The following is a 16,582-nucleotide window of genomic DNA, read 5'->3' as shown; positions in this document are numbered from 1 at the left end:
GGCTAGGTAGTCGATTCCTGTCTGCTGCAGAGCACAGCCCTTGTGCCTGGTCTTTACCACCATGCTTCTGACGAGCTCAAAGCACTGGCTAATAAGCCCTTCTAATTCCCTGGAGACCTCAAGCTGCTGGGTAGGTTTTCACAGCCACCAGCTAGCTGGGGTGACTGTTGGGGCTGCAGCCTAAGCCTGGTTATACAATGTATGACAAAGCTCACAAAAGTTTCTCACCCCAAATACCTTCCTGCCATCCTTAATACCATAATCACGTTCATCATGTAAAAGGAGGAAACAGGTCTTGGAATATCTAAGACTGTTATTTGTCTTAAAAAAATCCCCCAATCCTTTTTCCCCTCAGACAGAAGGATGATGCATGTATTAACATGTAGCAGATGCTCAAACAAAGGGATGTCACTCAGCATGACCTTCCTGTTCATAGACCCCCCCCCAGTTTGTCATGTAGATCTTTTGCTCTGCTTAACAATTCTGCATCTGTCAGATCCCTCACTGCTCTAAGCACTGCAAGTTTCCCAGGAAAACAGAGATTATTGTCGCTGTTATTTAGATCAATTAAATAGTACTGCTTTTTGTCTGTAGTTTTGGAACTGGGGATAGACTGCAGGGTTTTGCGTACCCCACCCCCAATGGCTTTCACAATAATGACAGCCAGGCAGAAAGTCTGATCAAAACACAGTTTTCTTACTTTACAGGAGTGTACCGACCCAGTCTAAAAATTTCAGAGAATATAAAGTCATGCATGCTTACAGCTTCAAGATGGAGCTGAGTGTAATCACCAGGTTCAAACAGCTGGTTTAAATGATCAGGAATTTGCTCTGCACTCTGAACAAATGTTACATAAGCTTCATGTACTGATACATGATCTAAGTTAACAAATCCGTATTCTTCTACATATCGTCTAGCTCCGAACCTCTGGATCAGCCATTCCCACTGCCTAACAAGCTCCATGGAAGCCATGGGGCAGACTGCTGCCTCCTCCACCACCCCTGCTACATTTGAGGGTAGGGGTAAAGCTGGGCTTTCAAATGCCCCCTCAGGACTTGGAACTGCAGCAGGCAGCCTCTCCAGGGAACCATCCTCATTGTGTTCAACAGCCTCTTGTTCTGCAGGGGGCTGCAGTAACTGGGATGTCCCTTCCACAGGGTCATCTTCTACCCTCGTGGGAGACGTTCACTGGCCCATCACATTCAGAAAAACAGTTTGCATTTAAGGGCCATTGTGGTCCCCATAACCCCTTGCCAATAAGATGCTTGCGTCTATGCAAAATTCATTTAGCTTTCCTAATTAGCAGTCTTTGTTCTAACAGTTTTTTCTGTTTTGCTAACCTGCAAGCCACGGCCTCAGAACTAACAGCCCCACCAGCCCTTTTATCACCACCATCCTGCCTGCTACTCCTCTGCACTCAAAAATAATCATGGTCTTTGAGTGCTAAATCCATTTGCTTACTGTTGCACCCCCCAAAAAACTGGCTTATCTGTACCAATTAATGGCCTTGTTTGTAACTGTGTGTTTTGCTTCAATGTCCTGTGAGCAGTAGCCACAGCCTTATCACCACAGCTAGCACTTGTATGACCACCCCCCTGACTTCTGACAGCTTCTGCAATGCTGCCAGTGCCAGCCCTTTTATCACCAGCATCCTGCTGGCTACTCCTCTGTACCAGATAATAATCAAGGTCCTTCAGCTCTGCAACACCCCCATTGCTCTCTAAGAGCATGGGGCTGCAGTCCACATCCCAAAACCTGGGTCTTGCTGATTCTGCAGTAATCATCAGGACTGTCTACCAGGACTTCTGCCTCTTATTTGCAGCATCGACCTAAGGACAAGGAAACACATATAGCACCAGCCTGCACCCCACAATGGTCTTACAGGTAGCTATAAGATCCCCCACAACCATGGGCAAAGGGAGCTCCCACTCTGTCACAAGCTCTTTGTGACATATCAAAATCCACTTTGTGGTTCACGGACCCATTGGCCAGTTCTGGTTTGTGTGGTCTTTTTTTTTGTGATTCCCTTTGGGTATTTTTGTATTGTCCCCCATGCACATGATCTACTGAAGTTGGCATTTTGTTCTGCTTCTCATTTTCTCAGACAGCATTACCGGTGTCTGGCATCACTGTGCAAAGCCCAGAGTCTGCCCCAGTAATACCGTATGGTTATCCTTGTGGACTGGGCCCGGATGTGGGGGTCTCTCAGCCCAGCTCACAGGACTGAGCTCTTCTTTACACGTGACAGGATTTGTGCCAGGGGTCCCTTGGTGGGCCTCCTAGATGGGGCTGTAGGCCTCAGGCATATTCCAACTTCTCCGTGGCCCGCCCTTTTGGTGCCCTTCCACCCCTTTCAAGTCCCCCCCACCCCAGACATGTCAGGGCTCATTTTGCAGCCTGGTAAAGTGGGAGACCATGACCCGGTCTTTTAAATTAGTTTAATTCCTTTCTATTCACATTTAAACTTTAATTAGTTATTTGTGGGAATGGGAGTCTCACTAACGGACATTCCTGAGTTTGATTTTAATGAGCAAACACTGCACCACCCGGCATAACAAGACACTTAAGCAGAAAACAACGGAGAAAGGAATGTGCAGCTGGAAGGAGAAAAACAAGATAAAGACCATGAAGGCATTTCGCATGATCAGAAAGAACGGGCCAATCTGCTAGAGGATAGATGCGCGTGAACACAAGGCTGTAACCTATCTGCAAGCTGCAGGTAGCGCGTGTCCATAGCAGTTAACTATATAAGCCCTGTTATAAGTGTAAATAAAGAAGAATGACCATACTCATATTGAGATCTGTCATTACTCCGGAATCGCAACTCCCGCTCCGTCGTCGACACTGAACAAAGGGAAACTCCGACATCTGGTAGCAGAGGATGGTTCGGCGCATATCTTCGAGACTGCGGTAAGAGCAGCGAGAGAAGGGGAGCGGGAGAAAAGCGGCTGGGAGTTGTACTATCCCGATGATCGGAGGGGGATAAGATAACGGAGCAGTCTGGCCAACTGCCTCCCAGTGAGCGACCGCTATCATGGAAACAGAGGCGGCAGCTGTGTTGCTCGTAAGCATCCTCTCCAAGAGAGGGATCGAGACAACGGTAAAACAATTATGTACGTTGATTAAATTAGGACAACGTTGGGGACATTTTAAGGACAGTCAAACTATTTTTTCTGACCTTGAGTGGCGAGAGCTTGGCAATACTATGTGGGAGCAGACTATCACGGGGGATGAAAAGTCAAAGAAGGAGATTAAAACAGTGCGGGAACTATGGAGGTCTGTGTCAGAGACTTTAAAAGCCATGAAAGCTGAAAGAAAGATGGCTTGTGCAGCCACTCAAATGCTAGCCCCAGAACCCTTGCCTGATAGACCGAAGAATACAACATCTGGACTGTTTCGGTTCTTTGGGCCGTCTGCAGTCCGAGGTATGTCGGGTACCCCCAAACGAACTGCCTTGGAAGCCAAGTATAGTGTTCTGGGGGGTGACGGCGCTTCTGAACTGCTTGAAACGTACCCTCCGCTTACGGACTGCAAAGATGCAGAAACTAGCGGTAACGGGGCCCCTCTTTCACCTGAGGCGGTCGCGGAAGAGCGACGACCCGGAGAGGAGGAGCGGCTGGTTCCGTTAACCCCTCCGTGGCCAACAGCCCCGCCTCTAGGAGTCTCTTCAGGTGCGTCTACTCCACCACAGGGTGACAGCAAAGAACAGAGTATGGCTGAGACTAATGAGCTCCTGAAGAAGGTAGTGCAACAGTTACAGGACTTAACAATTACAGCCCAGAGGGGAGGGATGGAGCACCTGTCCGGGGCATCAGGGGAATCCCTACCCCCTTGCCTCTCTGGACCACCAGCGACGGTTCAGCCCAGACGCTGGAGCGAAGTGGCTAGAGACGCTATGCTGGACGGGCAGTGGCAAGCGGTATCCAGCTTGGGGGCGAGTGCTTTTCCTGTGCTGCAAGAGAATAACGGCAATAAGTGGGCACCTCACGATTGGAAAATCCTACAGCAAGCAAAAAACACTGTGTCCCAGTATGGGATAAAATCAGAAGCTTCACGTCAAATTGTAATCTGGATTTTTTCGGCTGACCTGATGTGCCCTGCTGACTGCCAAAACCTTATGAGGCTTTTATTGTCACCTACGCAGTATTTGTTGTGGGGGTCGGAATGGTCACGGCGGGCGGCAAGTGCTGCGGCACAGCATCAAACGCAGGGGGATCCCCTCTATGGGATTACCGCGGAAATGATAACGGGGACGGGAAGGTTTAATGATATTAATGCTCAGTTGGTTTTTCCTATTGCTTTGTTGCAGTTGTCTGCCAAACTGGCGCTAGACGCCTTTTTAGCCTTACCCGGTTCGTCCACTCCATCCTTTAGTTCTGTACAGCAAGGTGCCACTGAAGCGTATAGTCATTTTGTCGATCGCTTGTGGGGGGCGATACGTGGGGGGGAAAAAAAAAAAAAAAAAAAAAAAAGAGAGAAAAAAAAAAAAAAACCCCAACAAACAAAAAAAACAAAAACAAAGAGTGCCTACGGTGTGTACCGTGAGTATTGTGTCAGTTGTACCTTTGTGATAAGAAGTGGTGGGCCCGGTGCACGTGCGCACAAAGGTGGTGTGAAACTTGCTATCTGAAAGAAATAGTGCTGTATAGAATATTAATAACCACTGGACACGAAATACAGTTCACGAAACTGCCAAATTGATTATTGTTTGTAAAAAAAAAACCAAAAAAACCAAAAAAAAACCACCAAAAAAAACCAATCCAAAAAAAGAAAGGCAATTCACCTAGAAGAGAAAATGTTGAGCCAGGCAGATGTGATCGTAATTGGGCTAATCTTAATAATCCCAGGGTCGGCAACTATACATCGCATTAACCCAAGGGAAAATATGTGGGTAACCTGGGCAAATAAAACAGGGCAGCCCGCGTTTTGCCTTTCCCTCACCTCAGCAACTGAGCCGTTTAGGACTTGTTTGTTAGGTATGCCTGGATATAATGAAGGTGACTTTGCCGGGTTCAGTAATGGCAGTTGTACTAATGTGACTGCAACTAGCAACTGTAGTGCTAACTTGATAAAAGGATTAAATCACTCGCTACCCTGGAATCCCCAGGAGTTGGAACTATTAGGGTCGATGCGAGTTGGAAATACATCTAAAAATTGGACTCAGACATGTTTTATATTTGGGGGACCCCTACAGACGGGTATCCACTTCTACCAGGCAAGAAATTGGACAGGGTGGACTAATGTCACCTCTCACGCATCTTACTACAAGTATCAGGATGCGGGCGATTTTTGTGGTACCAACGACAGTGGTAATAGCTATGCTTTAGGAGCGGCTGGAGCGGAAACAAAGGGAGGAATAGGGATCTGGAACAATGGTACCCCAAAGGCGTTGCCCCCACAGGTATTTTTAATATGTGGGGACAGGGCCTGGCAGGGTATCCCAGCAAATGCTGTAGGAGGGCCATGCTACTTAGGAAAATTGACCCTGCTGGCCCCGGGAGAAAATTGGTGGAAAACCATAACAAGAAAAGGGCAACAACAAAGACGAAAAAGAGCCACCACGGGTCTTTCCCCAGACTGTCGTGATGACGTAATTCTGCCTAGCGACACCGAAAAGGTCTTCCTTTCACTATTTGTACCAGGCGCTGCAGCTGCGAGGGCCCTAAATGAGGTAGGGAAATTAGCTTGTTGGGCTAAAAAGCAGGCTGATATGACAACAGAGCTTATTGAAAAATTACTTGCAGATCAGGATAGCTTCCATCATGTGATTTTACAGAATAGAGCTGCTATTGACTTTCTGTTACTAGCACAAGGACATGGGTGTGAGGATTTTGAAGGGATGTGTTGTATGAATCTGTCTGACCATGGGGAGTCAATCCACAAACAGCTACAATGGTTAAAGGACCACACCAAGAATATTCAACAAGATCACGGGTTATTCGATACCTGGCTTAAGAATATATTTGGGGAACTGCCATCTTGGATAATAAGTTTAATAAAAGAAAGCTTACGCATTTTAATTGTTATATTAGTAATAAGTATATGCTCTTGTATAATTTTTAGCTGTGTGAAGAAAGCAATTATGAAAATTGTTAATCAAGTCTGGGTTGCTCAAAAACAAGAAGGGGGAATTGTGGAGGAGTGGCTGGTACAGCAGGGGCACGATCTAGTATCCATGAGCAACCCATGTTTTTAACAGTAGCAGGGATATGCTGACAAAGACGGCTGGTGACCTTGACCATCCTTCCCTGAGCAGAAGAAGGAGCCTCGCCACGTGATGAACAACAACAGCGGAACAACACCCAGGATAAGGAGGAGGCACAGATCGGCGAGACCAGCTGGCAGCTACCAATGAGAAGGGTGTTGTGAATGCGTGGACAGCTGTGATTAACCAATTATAGGTTGTTATGAAGAGTGTGCCCAGCCACCCCATCCGTTCCGATGAATGATGGGGGAGTGACCGGGGAGAAAGACCCCCTGGCTGCTGCGTTTGCAGACTTGCGGGTATCAGACAGCTCCTCCTCGTGGCTGGTTAAAAGGACTAGCCAAGCTAAGAGGGATATGTGTAATAGTATTTATATGCATTTTTGTTTTGTGTACCCTGTTTGTTGCAATGTATACGAAAAATGATTGAAAGATCGGTTTCAGCAGTGTTTCTAGTAAAACAAAAAGGGGGAGATGTGGGAATGGGAGTCTCACTAACGGACATTCCTGAGTTTGATTTTAATGAGCAAACACTGCACCACCCGGCATAACAAGACACTTAAGCAGAAAACAACGGAGAAAGGAATGTGCAGTTGAAAGGAGAAAAACAAGATAAAGACCATGAAGGCATTTCGCATGATCAGAAAGAACGGGCCAATCTGCTAGAGGATAGATGCGCATGAACACAAGGCTGTAACCTATCTGCAAGCTGCAGGTAGCGCGTGTCCATAGCAGTTAACTATATAAGCCCTGTTATAAGTGTAAATAAAGAAGAATGACCATACTCATATTGAGATCTGTCATTACTCCGGAATCGCAACTCCCGCTCCGTCGTCGACACTGAACAAAGGGAAACTCCGACAGTTATTCCATTAGCTCTTATTAAAGAATGTTTTATCCATTTTATACCTATGTTTTTATGGCTATATGCATTTAATTTCTATAGCTGTATGTAATGACAGGGGGCTTCCTTTTCTGACATGCTTCCGGGTACTGTCACTGGGAGGTGACTAGTCCTGCCAGCCAATCAGAGGGCTGCCTGAGAACACATGGGTATGACGGTGTCAAGAAATGGCCATCAGCCAATAACAGAGCAGTATGGCATTTAACTAAATGGCAGCTCCCTGACATAAAATGGTGGTGTCCTGTCATAAAATGGCAGCCAAAAAAAAATGGCAGGTCTCTGTGTATGTAGGGAAGGGCCTTCCGGGTCTGATGTATTTCTGAGTAAGCTGGAAGGGGCGGCTGGTCCTGCCAGCCAATCACAACAGAGTACATGACTGGAAGAAGAGAGTGACTTCTGGGGCAAATGGCCCCTGAGGCTGCTGGGAGGTGGCGGGACTTCCACCAGAGGCTGGGAGTGAGGCACCTGTCACTTCTTATCTTCTATATAAGCAGTATATATACTAACAGAGCCCATGCAGCAGCAGATTTTCCTGACAGAAAATGCAGCCTGTGGAGAACCCATACCAGAGCAGGGGAAAACTGTGAGAGGGAAGGAGCAGCAGAGAGAAACTGTTATGTTCTGACCATGCCCCCCACCCCCATATCCCCCTGCGCTGCTTGGTGGGATGGTAGAGGAGTCGGGAGTAAAGGAGTGAAGTTGAGCTTGGTAGAAGGGAGACGAAATGTGTTATTTTAATGTTTGTCTTTGTTTCTCACTAACCGAATCTATTTTAATTGGGAATAAATAAAATTAATCTTCCCCAAGTTGAGTCTATTTTTCCCATGACAGTAATTGGTAAGTGATCTCCCTGTCTTTATATCGACCCACGAGCTTTTCCATCTGTTGTGGTTTAACCTCAGTCGGCAACTGAGCACCACGCAGCCGCTCGCTCACTCCTCCCCTGCCCCCACGGTGGGATGGGGGAGAGAATTGGAAGAGCACAAGTGAGAAAAACTCGTGGGTTGAGATAAAAACAGTTTAATAATTGAAATAAAATAATAATGTAATAATAATAATACACAAAGCAAGTGATGCACAGTACAATTACTCACTACCCGCCGACCGATGCCCAGCCAGTCCCCGAGCAGCGGCCCCCCTGGCCAGCTTTCCCCCAGTTTATGTACTGCGCATGACGTCACATGGTATGGAATGTCCCTTTGGCCAGTTTGGCTGTGCCCCCTCCCAGCTTCTTGTGCACCTCCAGCCTTCTCAGTCAGTAGAGCATGGGAAGCTGAAAAGGCCTTGACTGGCATAAGCACTACTTAGCAACAACTAAAACATCGGTGTGTTATCAACTTTGTTCTCATCCTAAATCCAAAACACAGCACTGTACCAGCTACTAGGAAGGAAATTAACTCTATCCCTGCCGAAACCAGGACACCATCTTATTTTCTCCCCCTGTCCTGCTGAGGAGGGGGAAGTGAGAGAGCAGCTGGGTGGGAGTTTGGCTCTTAGCCAAGGTTAAGCTACCATGCACTGTCATGGTAGGAGCCATTCACATCTGGGCCTTGCATAACCACAACAAAGTGCTGACTCTTGGACGAGTCCCACTGTTATGCAGAAGCAGCTATAGTTGCCCTCCTGTCATGCCCTGCGTGACAGTAGGTCAGTAAGCTGAGTGCTGGGCTCCCCGTGCCTCTGGCCAGCTCTACTGTCACATTAGAAATACATCCAGTAAAAAAACAACCCAGCTTTGCAAAGGAAGAGTCATACCACAGCAAATAATGTGCACCATTGGCTCACACAGCAGTGCAAGCATTATTTTTCATGGATACTCACTTGTCTGTCTTGCAGTATTGCTACCAGCTAGTGGCTGCATTAATATGAGCATCTGTTTTTTCTTTTATCTCCTCTGTTAAAGTAAAATACTGCTGGTTTGAGCAACAGCAAGAGTGCCAAGACTGTTACTGCTTGCTTGAGAGGCAGAGCAAGTAGCGGAGACCTTTTACAGCTCTCCAGCACAGTTTGAAGGGTTTGCTTTAAAAAATTACACACACATCTGTACTTCCCCCACCATTTGTTCTTACCTGTGTTTGATAACTCCCTGTCCTACTGCCTCTGTTCTTACTACACAGCCATATAACCATACCTTTAGTTCTTGTTTTAATTTGTGTGCGGAGTTCATCCCTGTTATCAAGTGATTTCTGGTAACTTATGCTCCAGTACCCTGAAGCAATGAGAAGCTGGCAAAGAATTACTAATGTTGATCTTGAGTTGTATTTCTGGAAGATAGCAAGAAAACTGCATGGAAGGTAAGGGTGGGGGGGCAGAGGGTACATCAAGAGATGCACCACAGAAAAAAGTTCACTGAGGTTGCCAAAGAGCAGGGTTTAGGGGTATTTTTTTCCCCTTTACCTTAGAGCAGTTTTAAGTCGACTGTTTGGCTTGGTTTGATGTTTCTTTTCCTAATAGATATGTAATTTGGAGCCAATGTTTCTCTATTTTTCCACAGTAATGACACATCTTAGTTATAGTTGGGTATAAACACCTAGATTAGCAACATTGTTTTGTTTGAGCTAGTTTTCTGCTGTTGTCAGTAAATCCAAAAATCTGGCAGTTATATATATACAGATATATTACTCTTCTACCTATGTTTGTTTGCAGAACTTTACGTAGGCTATTTCTTGAGTCATTTAATTTCAAGGAAACGGAGGCCTTAACAAAGAAATGCAATCATGATTTTTTTGGATATTGAGGATAGTCCTTGTCTTCCCTGCTCCAAAAATAAAAAGATCCTGAGATGTTTGAAGTGCAGCTGGAAGGAATAGAGGCATCAAATATCAAGCCAAACCTGGACACTGATACAGCTGCAAGACTGCTGGTAGCTATATCTTCTGCTTGAAAACTGCGTTAATTGGTGGTAGTACACTGCTGGGCCCATGGAGTTGGTATGCTGTCTGCCACTCAGCCACCAAGGGTCAGAAGGACCCTCATGATTACTACCCGTACCACATTAATACACATTTTTATGGGGTGGTTGTGGAAAATACTTGGAGAACCTAAACCCCACATTTTGCACTTATTTGATTACTATATAAAGGACACCAGCCACACTCCCCACATAGCGCTATGTTGTGGGGAAAAAAAATAAATCAGACCTACATCCTGGGAAGAGCAGAGGACTATGACTTACACACCAAACTATAGAAAGCAGTATAAGGGCTGTGCCCAGGGCCCAGGACACCATAATATAGTCCTGCAGCTTCTCAGTCATATTTCTGCAGAGGTATCTCATAAGTAATGAAAGATGAGTAGAATCACTTCAGGGAACTAATAAGAGAAAGTGTCGGGAATAGCAATCATAACTCTGAAATATTACATTTGTTACGGTTACCTGCTGACTTTATTTTAATAATGTTATGCCACTGAAAGCAGAGTTATGTGAGAATGTTCTGTGGTTATGTCATTGAGTGCATTAGCTTTTCTTTTGGGACAATGTCCTATTATCCTTTAATTTACAGATACTTTGCTTAAACTATTATATGGGACATAGTGTGCTCAGCAAGCATTGCTGAGGACAGACACCTTGAGTATGTGTTACCTATTCTAAGAATGGAGTCATTAAAAAAAATTTAAAGTGGACATAAGGCTTTTATTTTTTACATATGTTCTACTGCTATTCTTTCCATTTTTACCATGTCTCACTCCTACTCACTTTGCTGTAGGACCTTCCTGCCACATATCCTCAGGGGCACTAAACCACTTTACATATATGAGTTATTTAGGGGCATAATGCATGGCTTTTGAAGTAGCTTAAAACATCATTGGTATGTATGTGGAGCATAAGAGAGAGAGTGAACAAGTGAGATTTGTTCATTCCTAGATCCACCCAATTGCTATGTTGTATGGAGTCAGGGCAGTGAGGATTTTCATGAGCGCTCTGGAGTGAAGAGCAATGTGCTCTGAGCAAGTGCTGTGCCTTGAGCACACATGATGAGGGCTTTTAGGACTGGAATAGTACAACTAAGTAATTATCCATAATGTCAGGGGAAACTGTCCCAAAAGGTGCTGTTTCAGTTATCCCCAAAAGCTCAAGCATGCTAAACTAGGTGAGCTGAGAGTTAGGCATGCACCCAAAGAGGCCCCTGAGAGCCTTGTGCTGCCCAACAGTGAGACCTGGAGGTGCCCCCTGTGCTACCATTTATGGCCTCCCCAAAACTGGCCATGAAGCCACAGCTCCAGGGGTGAGTGACATGCCAGGTCTACCAGCCTGCCAAAATGCAAGGAGGAAAGAACAAATGTGCATGTGATTTTAGGTCTTGTCAGTACTAAAGATCTTGTAAGCAACCAAGGCAGTGGGGTTGGGAGGTGGAAGGGGAAGGAGGGAGGAGCTGGGGAAAGGAGTAGGGTGCAGGCAGAACTCACAAACTGTCCTCCCAGGTACGGAGGGACTACTACACTCTGCTCAGGCCTTTCCTCCTTCCTGATCTCCCATACCACAGCTCTTTATTTGCTTTCCTCAGGCTCAAAAACTCTTCCCCAGCTGCCAGCAGCCTGAAGTCTGGGGAAATAGTAATTGTTAAGGGATGTTAGGAGCGGCCACTTCCTCCAGCAGCTCTGGTCCAGGACTTCCTCCTGCCTGGCTGCTGGAGCCCAGACCAGTACACTCGGGGGACCAGGGTCTCTGCCCAGGCTGAGGGACACAGCTGCTGCTTTCCCATTTGGTTGCAGGTTCAATCAGTAGTGAAGCTAAGCACTTATCCCAGACATGCACACACAGGTATGCAGGACACTGACATGGCTGGCTACACAAACTGCCACAGACAAGGTGTTGCCTGATGTTTGGCCTTTATCACCTTATGCTCATCCTTTAACAACAATGCCTCTTCATATTCCCTATGACACCCCAAATAGACAAGAGGATGAGTGTGCTGTGTAACTATGGGTAAACTGTTAATAGCCAGAGCTTCCAAAGAGAAAGTATAATGGCTAAATTATGCCAGTTTTTCTTTTGGAGGGACGTGGGAAGGGGACACTAGTTTGGGCCTTCATCCTCCATCAAGCCACTTTTAAAGAAAACTAATGAACTTTCTTCTATTCCTTTTCCAAATGCAATTGATATTTTATAAGGGATCAAAAGTTATAAAAGTGAGGACTAACTGATTGTAATAATATAACTGCACTTTCTAAGGCTAAAGATACATGGGTAGAACATAGGGTATATCTGTGGTGCCAGGTTTTGTCATGTTAGACAGTTGTTCTAGATTTTATATACGTAAACTCTACTGAGTGTTAAGGGATGTTAAGAGGAGGCTGCCACCTCCAGCAGCTCCGGCCGAGGACTCCCTCCTGCCCAGCCACTGGAGCCCAGCCTGGTTTGCCCTGGAACCAGGGTCTCTGCCCAGGCTGAGGGACCTGGCTGCCGCTTTCCTGTTTGCAGTTCAACCAGTAGTGAAGCTGAGCACATATCCCAGAGACACACGCAGAGACACAGAGACACAGAGACACACAGGACAGTGACACAGCCGGCTACACAGACTGCCACAGACAAGGCATTGCCTTCAACAGCACCTACATATAGGACCCACATAAAACATAAACATAGACAGCCAAGTCCCCTTCCTCCTCTTTGGCTAGTAGAAATAGGTCATTAGTGAAGGCACACACACAACACACTCTAGATTCAGAAGCACATTCATATTCACAGATTCCCCAAGTACCGGCACAGCCCCCTCTGTCCGTCCAGTACCCCTGCCTGGATCCCAGGCCCTCTTACCTGATTCACGGGACCCCTACTCGCCAGCAAGTCCAGCTTGATGCTCACTAGCAAACACACACACATTCACACACTCATCCCACAGGCACTCCACATTCACAAGTCCTCCCGATTACCAGCATGGACTCTTGCCTGCCTGATACCACATCCCAGACACAGGGCCCCCTACTCTCTGGCTAGTCCAGCTTGAAGCTTCCTAGCAAATTACACACGCACACCTCCAAGCACACCAGGTTTGGGGAAGTTACAGATGATACAGATGCTCGCATTCCCCCCCCAGCACCTGGTACCAGGCACACAGGCTGTGACCCACAGTCCCGCTCCAGCTGCTGGCACTGAGCCCCTCACCCACCTCACTGACACTGGTCTCTCCCAGTAGCTGTTTTTTGGGACACACACTTTTCCTGCCCCAGTGGCTGGTAGCCGAGACCCCAACCTGCTCCAGTAGCCGATGCTGAGACCCCACTCACTCCAGTAGCTGACATCACAGGCCGGGGCGCCTGCACCCCCAATCTGACTCCAGTAGCTGGCACCCACTCCACTCACGCCGGTCCCCCCCAGTAGCTGTCACTCCAGGCACAAAGTCTTTTGGACCCTCCCTAGATCCAGAGAGCTATGGCCCCTCCAGCTATTGACGCTAGGACCTTCACTCGCTCCAGTAGCTGACAACACAGGCCACAGGGTGCCCACACACTCAGTCTGACTCCAGCAGCTAGAACCAAATCCACTCACACCAGTCACACCAGTAGCTGGCACTTAGTCCTTGCAGCATACATACACACGTGGGATAGAGAATGAGATTACACAGAGAGATAGTTAAGAAAAGATTTAATAAGAAGATAGGACATACTGTGGGGATCAGGCACAGGGCTCAGTCAGACAAGCATACTGACTGGCCCCATTTTACATGCAACTGGCCCCTTTTATATCCTTTTCTGTCTACCCCTTATTTTTTCCTCCCTGCTTCTCCTTCCCCTGCACATTGCCTCATCAGCTGGCACAGTTCTACTAACCCCCCTCCAACATCCTGGACCCTCAGGTTTGCATCCTTATCAGTTGCAAAGTCCTGGTTTACTTGTCCATCGATTAGTGTGACTGACCAGGTTTGTTTCTGGTTATTGCCTTTGTTAACACTAATTGGTCAGGTTTATGACTCCGTGTGTTTGTCTCCCTCCCTTTCCTTATCCTCCCAACTGAAAAAATAAACATTCCAACACTCCATATATCCTTACCAATTAGTGAGGTAGTGTGACTGACCAGGTTTGTTCTTATCACTACCTCCCTTATCATTTGTCCATCAGATTTGTCTCTGTATGTTCTTGTTTATGGATCCTTTGACCAGACACCCTTAAAGGAGCAGACACTCTCCTTCCACATACCCTTACAGTAATGGGTGACAATGCTAAGCGCTAGGAATGGGTAAGGGTGTTTTACATGGGGAAGGAGAAAGTGAAGAGCAGGAACTGGCATTATTAGCGCCCCTTCCCTCATGTCGCATCTCATGCTCTATAAGAGTGTTTGTCAAGGTATGGTCCAGGCACCACTGGTGGGCCGTCTGCCACCAGAAACCATCAACCTAAAATATAAGCCAGCAAAGCAATACAAAAGCAGACACAGAGTACTCCCCAAACTAAAATAAAAAAAAAAGAAAAAAGTATGTATGTGGGGGGAATAAAAATAATGAGTTACTATTCAAAGACTAACCTACTGCTCACTTGATTATAAATGCAAACCAGTGTGATAGCAGTGGACTAGATGGCCCGTAGACTTTTCTCCAGAAGGTTAGCTTGCCCTTGGATTCAAGTCCTTTCATGCCCTACTGCACAACAATCAAAGCATGGTCAAATGAGGAACCTGCACCACTTGTAGGACTTACCTAGTGCCTGCCCCATGCCTTCCCACCCTGTCAGATTTGGAGGCCCAGTTGCATGAGACATTTACTTGTCTCTCTTCCCAGGTAATGGGGGGCAAAAGAGTCCTTGCTTCCTTAAGCAGGTTCCAGTCCTAATGTGTCTTGTCATAAGTGCTGGCTCCTTTGTAGGCCCCAGTGTAGCTGCTATGGTCTATCAGATCCTTGTGGTCAGCAAGACCCTTCCCTTTGCTGCTCTCATCAAAGTGCTCTCTGGCTGATGATGCATTTGCTAGTGTCCATCAGCCTCTCAACTCCACCAATCATGGTGGCTTTCTGCAAGAAAGGAGGCCAGAAGAAGTCAGCTGGGGTTAGGAGAAAGCTCACAGATGGGTTCTTTCCTATGGGCAAGGAATACCTAGAGCAGGGACATATGGTCCCGTGGCAGCTCAAGGTGCACAGCAGATGAAGAAACTCCTACTCACCATGATGTCCACATTGCCTGACTCCTTTCCCTTGATGAGGCCATACACAGCCTGTAGTGCTTCCTCTGGTGATTTGCTCTTGCTGCAGAGCTTCTTCACGACCTGCTGGAACTCAGCAAAGGTGATGGTGCAGGCACCCTTGGTCCTACAGCGAGGTGAGAGAAAGGGGAAAGTTACCTTGCAGATGTGTGGCAGCAGGGATGGGAAACCCCCAGGACTGCCCCTTGTGTGAGAGTCTGACTGCCTCATGTCATTTTCTCCCCTCCCCCAGCTGTGCTACCCACCATACCTCACTGAGATGTTCACTTGACTTTTTTGAATAAAATGTTGACATCGGTGCTGGTCACAGCTTTCCCATCTATCACCCCACATTCTTTGCATATCTTGGAGAAGTTTTTCCCCATAGTGTCATTGTCCCTGACAGCTGTGTTACCATACATGGCAAATTTTCAGAAAGCATTTTTTACCTCAGACATCTTGCTGCTGTAGAGAAAAGAAGGTGGCAAGGAAGGAGCTGAGGTGCATCTGTTCCCCCCGGACATGCACTCACATCTCACACACCTGATCTCCTGCAGAACAAGGGGTACTACCTACCAGTCTCTCTGCCGTGGGACTACCATGAGGACCATAAAGACATTGCCACAAAATATACGCAACTAAAACACCTGGGATCCAGGCCCCACACCAGGGCCACCCATGTGCCTTGGCCACTGATTGTCCACCTCAGCAACATGTCCTCACAAAACTCGCTGCATCATTGGAAGTAACTGTGTACTCCCAAGAGATGCAGTAGCCTAAACATATTGGAAATCTAATCTATACTGGGACATATATTCTTAATTAAAGGGAAGGGACGTTTATTCCTATAACTGCTAAATACAGTCAGGTCTCGCTCTTCCTTCCTAGAGAAGCTGAGCCACTGCCAGTGAGTTCATGTCCCCAGCTAGGGGATGCGCAGGCGAGCCCTGGGCGTGGCAAGGAAATCGATGAGTCCAAAAGGCAGCGGGGGAAACTACCTATACAAGAAGTTTGAGAAACATAGTTCTACCAGTCATAAGCTAACAAACTTAAAATAGATGGACATTGAGATTAGGACATTAAGGCCAACAGTAAGGCTCAGATTGCACCCTGGCAGTCTTAGTCTGTTTGTAAGGGCACTGTGCTGGGGCACTGTGCTGGAGCACTGTTAAAAACACATTTCATGTTTGTAGCCTATATAACATTAAACAAACGTGCCTTCATCAGTTGATTTATTTTTTCCCTTAAAATGTGCTTAGCAACATGGAACCCTGTAAAAATACCCCTTATTTCAGAAACATTTTATTCTCACCACTAATTAACAGTAATGTATTTTCCATTCTGGCTGCCAGATGCAGCAAACC

General features: G+C 46.7%; 1 pseudogene; it reads right to left on the bottom strand.

Moving 5' to 3' along the window:
* Positions 1-14,870: 14,870 nt before the first annotated feature.
* LOC143172140 (tubulin polymerization-promoting protein family member 2-like) lies at positions 14,871-15,676 on the bottom strand (annotated as a pseudogene).
* Positions 15,677-16,582: the final 906 nt, after the last annotated feature.

This window comes from Aptenodytes patagonicus, chromosome W, assembly GCF_965638725.1.
Source record: "Aptenodytes patagonicus chromosome W, bAptPat1.pri.cur, whole genome shotgun sequence".
In the NCBI taxonomy this organism is placed as follows: Eukaryota; Metazoa; Chordata; class Aves; order Sphenisciformes; family Spheniscidae; genus Aptenodytes; species Aptenodytes patagonicus.
Note: the sequence above shows the minus strand (reverse complement) of the source record. Positions and strands in the feature narration are given on the sequence as shown.